The sequence below is a fragment of the Podarcis raffonei genome, chromosome 3, assembly GCF_027172205.1.
Source record: "Podarcis raffonei isolate rPodRaf1 chromosome 3, rPodRaf1.pri, whole genome shotgun sequence".
Lineage (NCBI taxonomy): Eukaryota > Metazoa > Chordata > Lepidosauria > Squamata > Lacertidae > Podarcis > Podarcis raffonei.
In genome coordinates, this window is record NC_070604.1 from 68,277,011 (window position 1) to 68,287,213 (window position 10,203).

Here is a 10,203-nt window from a genome sequence, read left to right on the forward strand (position 1 = left end):
AACTATTCCGCCTGGCTGCCTTCACGGGTTTGCAGGGGATCTGATGCAGTGGTGAGGGCTCCTTTAAACTACTCCCTTGAGGGGAGTGCTGCCATGAACCCCTCAACGAGCCAGCACCTCCCCAGCTGAGCAGCCCCGATCCAGCTCCTGTTCCCATGCAAGCAGCAACGCTGCCTAGCAGAGCAGTCCAATCCCACTCCTACTTGCCTGCAAGCAAGAGTGGAGGCAGGGATCTCTCAGAAGTGGAGCAGACAGGGTAGGGGGCAACATCCCTTGCCTGCTCGCTTGCCACCCCGGCCCAGCCTTCCCTCAGCACTGGGGGCCGCAGGGCTGCATTCAAAATAAAAGCTGAAACTCCATAAAATCACAAAGCCAACAAACTTGCAACTCGTGAAAAAGCAGCAACACAACAAATTGAAAAAAGCAAACCATCTGCAAATGAATCAAAATCACAAGAAAACATAAAACAACACTGACCCTATTCCTAACCCTAAACCAGTCCTCTCCTCACTCCTCCCCTACCCCTGTCTCGGAAGCTACAGCACTAGGGCTGCAGGCTTTGGAGCCGTCCTCCCCCACCCCCTGCACGGAAGCTATGGCCCTGCTGGGGCGCGCATGCCCACAGAGAGGGCTCTGAGTGCCCTCTCTGGCATGCATGCCATAGGTTTGCCACCACTGCTATATAGTCTAGCTGATCACTGCCTGTAAGGTTTACTGGAAGCACAGTAGTGAGTGTCGGGTGCCTAATAGGACTTCTTTGGCGATCACTAGGACTTAAGGCTGTAGCAGCTACCCATGGAATTGGACAAAATGCTGTTTTTCAAATATCCCAGCTGGACACAATCCTTACATGCACTGAAGGTTTGTATAACTTCTAATAATCTTACAAATTTTGGATTTATTTTTTAAAATACTTTGCGGGTGTTAAATATTAGCGATTTTTTTTCTTAGTGCCGAGATCAAGTTAGGACTTGGGAGAAACTTTTCTGAAGTATAAAACAGGAATGGGCCTCAGGTACGTAAGAGATCCATGTCCACTCAGATTTGTACACCTTGGGCTCAGTTTACACATTGAGGTGTGAGAGCTTGCTGGTAGCTTACAAGCTGTTGGGGATGGGCTCCCTTCTGTCAATTTGCAAGCCCTGAATAGAAGCCCTTTTGGGAACTCTGTTTTCCACAGCTGGAGCAATAGCCTCCATGCTTGGCTAAGGCAAACAGCTGCTTTAGATCTAAACAACTAGTAGTGCTAGGATGATGTTTTAGTGAGACATTGGCAGCACCTCTTCCCACTTATCTCCTGCCCCTTCAGGTAGTGATGAGTTGTGAATGCTGGAATAGAGCCTTTGGTTTTAAACAGGCTGAAAGCATTCTTTCACATGGTTGGTTGCTATGTGAACCAGTTTCTAGAGGGATAACCATATTCTGCAGCAAAAACTAGACTTCCTAGCACCTTTTAAGCCTTAAGTTTACTAGGGACAAGCTAGATCACTGGTTCATGCAGCCTAGTGGTGTATTCTGCCTTGCAGCTCTGATTGCAAGATAGGTGTTTCCCTGGCCTGCTAGTTGCGATCCTTTAAATGGGATTAAACCTTCCACTCTGTTTTGGATGGCAAAAATCAAAAAATTATATGGCAAGCAAGAAAACCCTCTTAGGGTGTTTTCATTTTGTCTGAAATTATTTCCTTTACATACTCAGTTTTCTCAAGTTATTAAAACCTCTAGGTGCTCTAGACACACACAGTTCTCAAATCCTCATCTATTTCAAATTCCTCTTGTCTTTTGCAGTATAGGAAATGAATTTGCTTGTTCTTCAGTACATTGAAATAAAATATGCAGACTCACAAATGGATGTTTTTCCAGAGAGATGCTAGAAAAGAGGAATTGTAGCATATGCACCACCCCTGCCACAGTTACCTCACAGGTTTTCATATTTTGTGTGTGGTTCTGGATCTATAGTTCATCTCCGTATATTTGCCATTAAGTAGAATAATTTTCTCTTCCTGTTACTGGTTAATCCATTGCCCTAGCTGCCAAACTAAAATACGTTTAGAAACCTGGAAAGAATTTTCCTCCCTTCACACTTGCTGGAATTAAGGAATTCATGGTGGTTATATGAACACAAACAACACAGTTGTAGACAAAGTTAGTAAAAACACACTTCCTGTAGAAGTCTGGCTTATGGACTTTGTTTAGCTCACTACAGAATGAAAGATGAGCCTGGATCAGGCCAATGGCCCATCTAGTCCAGCATCTCCACAGAGGCAAACCAGATGCCTGCAGGAAGCCCATCAAGGGGGCCTGATCACAAGTAACCCATGTACTGTAATCAATCTGAAACCAGAATCTCTGTTACTTTAATATGTGAAATAACTATGCTTAATAGTTGCTTTAAAATGCAGTTAGCATTTGATACGTAATTCAGAAAGTAGATTGTGACCATAAAGCACTGTTGACAAGGACACACGTTCTGGCACTTGTAAAATACAAATGTGTAATTAAAACCCCGTTATTCCAATTCAACCCATAAATGATAGAACTGAACCTTTTGATAAATTGTAGTTCAGTGGAGTCTCTGAGCTCTCTTTGAAGTCCCCCCATTTTAAGAACAGTCAAGCGTCCCATCATTAAGCAAGAAAAGGGATTAGATTCAGGATAATTTGAAGAATATCAAAGCTGCTACCCAGGATGTTGAGCCCAAATTTCATCATTCAACTATGCTTATTTCCAGTTCATGTTGCCTTTCAGAAGTGGTTCAGTAACTTGTTCAACCCACTATGAAGCAGTTCAGATACATTTCGTACAGGTAATCAAATTCTTTTGAGTGCTACATGAAGTGTAAAATGAGAATATTCAAATGTTTAAAACATGTCATTTCCTTGTACTAGTAACACACCCTACAGAAGTTTGCCATTTCCCTTGACCAGAAGAAAAACAAGCACACGCTAAGCCTTGTTGGTATGCTGCCAAAAATGGTGCTGTCAGGGCTGCCCTAGGTCCCAGCTCACAAAGGACCAACGCTGCTTCGTCGTTAAGTATAAAAGTCTTTATTGAAGTTCAGTTTCACTTCCAGAGCCGCAGCGCGCAGCCCCACGTCTAAAGTGTCAGACCACTGATGCTCCGTCTGAGTCTCCTCCCCCCTGACACCAATTTAAGATCCTAGCCTTGCTCCACCTTCTCCGCTGCTCCTTCCTCCTCTGGGTCCGCCTGCCCGCCGGGGTTCCGCCCTTTCTAGCCTCTTCTCCCGCTGATTCCCCTGAGCCTTCTCCCTCCCTCCGGCGGGCTTTAGGAGCTGGTTCCCCATCCGGGTCTCCTGCTGTTCCGCGCGCCTGCACATTTGAACTTGGCGCGCGCGCCCAGCCAGCAGCTTTCCTCCTGACCGTTTCACTGCTGCTGCCACTGCTTCCCCCTTCGGGGGGGCTAGCTGCAACTGACCTCCCTTCCGTTCCCCCACTCTCCGATGGAGGTGTGGTCAGCCCTGACTCCCTCTCTGGAGGAGACGCTGGCCCTGACACATGTGACTCCTCCCCCCCACTATGCTCTGGTGGGGAAACTGGTCCCGATCCTCCACTGCTGCTTTGGGGTTCCCCTCTGGCTCCTTGTTTCTGGTGCGTCCCCCCTGGGACCCCCCTTGCCCTGACCATCGGCGCCCCCTTCTGGGAATCTTCTGATTCGCTGGAGAAGCTCATGGAATCTCTCGGGCCACTGTCATACTCCCCTACGCTGCCCTCAGATTCTTCCCCTTCGCTCTCCCAATCCTCTCTCCCCAGTGCTCCTGCTCCTGATTCCCTGACATCCATCCCCCCCTCGAAGCCCCCCCTTCCCCCCTCCCCCTCTTCGGGTGTGGGTTCCGGGTGCTCCAGTCCTGTGGGTGTGAGTGCGGGATACCATTCTTCCCCCCTGGTGTGTAGCCGGTCCACTGGATCCGGCCCAACCGCAACGGGCTCGTCGACGTCGATTTCCTCTGCTTCCATCTCTCTGCTGATGTGCTCGAATCCAGGATCCTCCCCCAACACGTCCATGTCCTCCCCTCCCCCGGGTACCTCTGGTGAGACTGCTTGCAAAGGTCCCCGCAGCAGCTCCCTGTGCCACCCCACCTCCGGTTGAGTGTCCCACCAATAGGAGCGGTCTGTGGCAAACCCCGAGAGAGACCCCTCCGAGGAGCTAGTGTCCGGCGTCATCTCTTCAGCTGATGAAAAACCCTGGAACGTACTGGCTGACAGTGTGGGTGTGAAGAGCCAGTCGTCGAAAAACTCTGCCGGCATAGGTCTGTGTGGGAAGAGTGCATGGAACTCGTCTTTAAGATAGTGCTCCTCCACGGCATAGCACGGTACCCACCTGTTGGCACTGGCTGGGGTACCTTCCCTGGCGAGGAGGTATTCCACCCCCTCTTCCCCCCACCTCGAGTCCAAAATCTCCGTGACCTCGTTGAGTGGCGTCGCCCTCCGTGACCCCTCCCTCTTCGGAGATTCACTAAGTGTGTCTGGCGCGTTGCCTGTCGCCTGAAACCTGTGGGGTTCCCTGTAGGGTGTGAGCACTGACCTATGAAAGACTGGGTGCATTCTGGAGCCCTCCGGGAGTGTCAACCGGAAGGCCACTGGATTGATTTGTGCCGCGACCTGGTAAGGTCCCAGCTGCTTGTGCTTGAGCTTCCTCTTAGCTAGCGTCCTGGCCGGCACTGCCTGGGCTGCTAACCAGACCCAGTCCCCCACCTGGATGTCCTCCCCGACCCTCCTGTGCTTGTCTGCCTGCATTTTGTAGGCGTGTTTCGCCAGTTCCAATTGCCTTCGGAGTTGCTCGTGGACCTCCTGTAACTCTGCTGCTAAGTGCTCTGCTCCCCTTGGCTCCCCCTCCCCCTTCGTCTCTAACCCCGGGAAAGTTCTGGGATGCCGCCCATTATTGGCGAAGAACGGTGTCACTCCCGTAGACCCGTGCTTCGTGTTGTTGTAGGCAAACTCGGCCAGCGGTAGGTAGTCCACCCAGGTCGAGGGTTGTTGATTGGCGTAGCATCGCAGGTACTGCTGCATGATGGCGTTGACCCTCTCCGCTTGTCCGTTGGTCTGCGGGTGTCGTGCCGACGCTAAGTTGATCTTGACGTTCAGGATGCCCAGCAGCTTCTGCCAGAAGCTCGAGACGAATTGGCGACCCCGGTCGGACAGGATGGACCGCGGCAAGCCGTGAGCTTTGAACACGTGGTCTATGAACAGCTTGGCGGTCTGTTCCGCTGTGGCCACCTTCGCGCACGGAATAAAGTGCGCCATCTTGGTGAACATGTCTACGACCACAAGCACCGCTGTTTTGCCTCGCGAGCTGGGCAGATCAGTGACAAAGTCCAGGGCCACTCTCTCCCACGGTTCGAGCGGCGTCTGTAGGGGTTCTAGTAGACCCGCCGGCTTCCTGTGTACTGGCTTGGCCCTTTGGCAGGTGTCACACCTGGAGACGTAATCCGCGACTTCTCCCCTCACCTTGGGCCACCAAAAGTCTCTGGTTACTAATTCCGCCGTTTTGTCCTTGCCGAAGTGCCCAGCGCTGGGCGCGTCGTGTAGCTGCTGCAAGACTTTCGCGCGGAGGTCGTCTCCGGGCACGTAGAGAGCCCCTTTGCGGATGAGCAGTCCGTCTCGTATCTGGAACTCGTCGTCCTTCGCTGTGCCTTTTCGCACCTCCTCCATCTTGGATTGTGCGAACGAATCCGTCTGCAGCGCTCGACGCACCGCGTCCAGGTCCACGGCAGCTGAAGCGCACGCCCACGCTTTCGGTGCGAAAATGTGCTTGGCCGCCACCGGCGCCGCTTCCTCGAGATACTGCGGCTTCCTGGATAGTGCATCCGCCATGACGTTGTTGTCTCCCGGGATGTATTCTATCCGGAAATCGAAATCCGCAAAGAACTCCGCCCAGCGGATGTGTCTCTGGTTCAGGAACCGCGCCGTGCGCCAGTACTCCAGGTTCTTATGGTCCGTGCGGACTTGCACTGTGTGTCTGGCTCCAACGAGGAAGTGCCGCCACGCCTTGAAAGCTGCATGAATGGCCAGCAACTCCCTGTCCCAGATGGTGTAGTTCTGTTCCGCCTTGCTGAGTTTCCTGGAGTAGAATGCGCACGGCCTCCATTCCCCTTGCGGATCTTGCTGCAACAGGACGGCCCCCACCGCTCTGTCCGAGGCGTCCGTCTCAACCCTCATTGGTCTGCTGGGGTTTACATGTAGCAGCTGTTCTTCGGACACGAAGAGACGCTTGAGTCTCCGAAAGGACTGCTCCGCCTGGTCCGTCCAGGTGAACTTCTTCTTCTTGGAGCTGAGGGTGTCCGTGATGGCCGCCGTCTCCTTCGCGAACCCTTTGATGAACTTGCGATAAAAGTTGGCGAAGCCGACGAACTTCTGGACCTCCTTCCGATTGCGCGGGCTCTTCCAGTCCAACACCGCGCGGACCTTGGCGCTGTCCATGGCGAGTCCCTTGTCGGACAGCTTGTAGCCCAGAAAATCCACCTCCGTCATGTCGAACTGGCACTTCTCTAATTTGGCGTAAAGTCTGTGCTCCCGTAGCCTCTGCAGGACCTCCTTGACGTCCCTCTCGTGAGCCTCCTGCGATTCCGAGAAGATCAGGATGTCGTCCAGGAAGCAGACGCACTTCTTGTAGAGGAGTCCCGCTAACACGTGATGCATGAAAGCTTGGAAGGTATGGGAGCCATTTTGCAGACCAAAAGGCATTACGCGATATTCATAGGTGCCTAAAGGTGTAAACATGGCTGTCTTCCACTCATCGCCCTCCCGCATGCGTATAAGGTTGTACGCCCCTCGTAGATCCAACTTGGTGAAGATCCGTCCCTTCCTCACCGTCGCGAGCAGGTCGTCGATCTTGGGCATGGGGAATGCTGCGGGCTTTGTTTTGGAATTTATGATCCTATAATCAACTATGAGTCTCCGTTGGGGCGTGTCCTTCTTCTTCACGAAAAACACGGGACTGCCCCCCACTGCTTTAGATTCTTGGATGAACCCCCGCTTCAAGTTGTGATCTATGAACTCCCTGAGTTCTTGCAGTTCATCTTCAGACATGGAATACAGTTTCCCAGTCGGCAGCGTCGCTCCCGGCAGGAGGTCAATCTTGCAGTCGTAAGGCCTGTGGGGAGGCAGCTTATCCGCTTCCCTCTCGCAGAAGACCTCCAAAAACTCCTTGTACTTGTTGGGTACCGCTTGCACCATGCCTAGGTGTAGCTGCGGTTCATCCTCTTGCCCCTCCTCCTCCTGGCGGGTCTGGATGCAGTGTTCTGCGCAGTAGGAGGAGCAGAAGGTCAACTGCCGCTGGTACCATGCTAATGCCGGGCTGTGCCTATCCAGCCAACTCATACCCAACACTATGGGCGTGTCCGACAGGTGGGTGACGTTGAAGCTGATGACTTCGCGGTGGTTTCCAATTTGCATCACCATCGGTGGTGTTTGCTGTACCACCTCTCCTCCCAGTAGCTTCCTGCCATCGACCGTGACGACGTTTAGGGGCATCGTGGCTGGCATGAGTGCTATGCGATGTTGCTTGATAAAGTCCACTCCAATAAAGTCTGCGTTGCTCCCAGAGTCAATGGTTATTGGTACTTGCATGGTGTGCCCATTGGGCAACTGGAGCGATGCGGTGAGTTGCACCACTGGTTTGGGTGGGAGGGGGTCTGTGGGCTGTAAAATCTCTGGGGACTGCTTCACTGACTTGCCTGGTTGGGCCCCAGTGGCTCTGTTTCCAACCAGGCTTCTTCTTCCCCCTGCAGCTGTTTCGGCTGCTCACCTGTTCCCTTTACTGTTGCTGAGGCTGCAGTGTGCTTCTGGAGCCTCTGGGGACACTCTTTGGCCATGTGCTGTGCACTGTCGCAGATGTAACACTTCCTGGTCCCTCTAGGAGCCTTCCCCTTGACTGCTCCCGGTGTTTGGGCTCTGCTGGCAGTCTGAGCCCTGGCACCACCAATCTCCATCGGCTCTTCTCCCCTTCCCAAAGGAGGCATGGACAGCGCCCGCCCCGCCTCTCTGGGAAAGAAAGGGGTTGTCCTGGCTGGGGTGCTTGCCTTACGTCCTTCCTCCCTGCTCCAAGGGCGTCCTTCCAGGCGCACACCAATTGCCAACGCTCTTTGGGCAACTTCTTGGGTACTTTGGGGTCGTTCCCCTCTTGCCAGCTCATCTTTCACCTCTCCACTTAGCCCCTCCCAGAACAGGTCTCTGACAGCAATAGAGTCCTTCTCCCAGCCCAGCACGTTCAGTAAGGCAAAAAAGCGCGAGTGATATTGCCTCACCGTCGCTTTCCCTTGCTGTAGTCCATGCATTTCCCTCCGAGCAATATCTACATCTACCGTAGATTTAAAGCAAGCGTCCATAGCTTTGATAAATGCATCGGAATCTTTGAGGGCGGGGTCTTTTTCGCGCCACAAATTCCGCAGCCACGCTTTTGCTTCCCCATGCAAATGAGTGATTATGAAGCCCACCTTCTCTTCCTCATCTCTAAAGTCTTTCCGAAGCAAATTGAGCGCGTAAACCACGTCAGCTCTGAAGTTAGGGTATTGCTGCAGGTTCCCATCAAAGTGGGCTACTAGGCTGCCCCCCCTCTTCCCGAGGCCAACTCCCTCCGGTTTGGGTCCTGGCAGCCCCTCTTTCCCCCAACGGTCCCACCTGGCCTGCAGATCCCGGCAGAGCGCTACTGCTTCTTCTTCTCTTTTCCTGGATGCCGCTACTTCTGCGTAAAGCGTCGTGACTGCTTCTTGCAGTTCTTTCACCTGGCTCTCTGTAGTCATCTTTGCCTATCTTCGTGAGCTCGCAAAACACCAAGTCTTGCCCCTCGCTGCACCAACTCACGCTGCGAGGTTTTTATAGGAGACGGAGCATACTGTCAGGGCTGCCCTAGGTCCCAGCTCACAAAGGACCAACGCTGCTTCGTCGTTAAGTATAAAAGTCTTTATTGAAGTTCAGTTTCACTTCCAGAGCCGCAGCGCGCAGCCCCACGTCTAAAGTGTCAGACCACTGATGCTCCGTCTGAGTCTCCTCCCCCCTGACACCAATTTAAGATCCTAGCCTTGCTCCACCTTCTCCGCTGCTCCTTCCTCCTCTGGGTCCGCCTGCCCGCCGGGGTTCCGCCCTTTCTAGCCTCTTCTCCCGCTGATTCCCCTGAGCCTTCTCCCTCCCTCCGGCGGGCTTTAGGAGCTGGTTCCCCATCCGGGTCTCCTGCTGTTCCGCGCGCCTGCACATTTGAACTTGGCGCGCGCGCCCAGCCAGCAGCTTTCCTCCTGACCGTTTCACTGCTGCTGCCACTGCTTCCCCCTTCGGGGGGGGCTAGCTGCAACTGACCTCCCTTCCGTTCCCCCACTCTCCGATGGAGGCGTGGTCAGCCCTGACTCCCTCTCTGGAGGAGACGCTGGCCCTGACACATGTGACTCCTCCCCCCCACTATGCTCTGGTGGGGAAACTGGTCCCGATCCTCCACTGCTGCTTTGGGGTTCCCCTCTGGCTCCTTGTTTCTGGTGCGTCCCCCCTGGGACCCCCCTTGCCCTGACCATCGGCGCCCCCTTCTGGGAATCTTCTGATTCGCTGGAGAAGCTCATGGAATCTCTCGGGCCACTGTCATACTCCCCTACGCTGCCCTCAGATTCTTCCCCTTCGCTCTCCCAATCCTCTCTCCCCAGTGCTCCTGCTCCTGATTCCCTGACAGGTGCCCTTGTTCTCTCCCTCTCATGTAGCATTTTAGGTACTCTGCATGCAATGAAGCACTATGATGAGTGTTTCCCAGCTCCCTCTTCAAATGTCTGGCTGTCAGTGGTGGTGGGAGAAACTCGTAATAACCTATCAAATTGCAAGTGTACTTGTAACACTACAGCAGGGAGATTTTGCCATGTGAATGCTGTTTTCGGGGGGCGTACTGCTGGAGTGGGCCACCCTCGGTCTGCTTTTGTGTGTTCCCTAGAGCTATCTGATTTATTTTCCTCGTACTTGTACTTGTTGTGATGAGGAGAGAAAACACTGAGTGAGAAGAGGAAGAAATATATATTACCACAACCATTTCTTGCACGCACGCACACACAAACACATTCATATTCCCCTACCTCCAAAGCAGTATGTGACTAGTGGCGTAGCGTGGGGGGTGCAGGGGGGCCGGCCGCACCGGGCGCAACATCTGGGGTTAGGGCAAATCCACGGGTTAGGGGGCGCAAATCCATGGGTTACGGGGCGCAAATCCACGGGTTAGGGG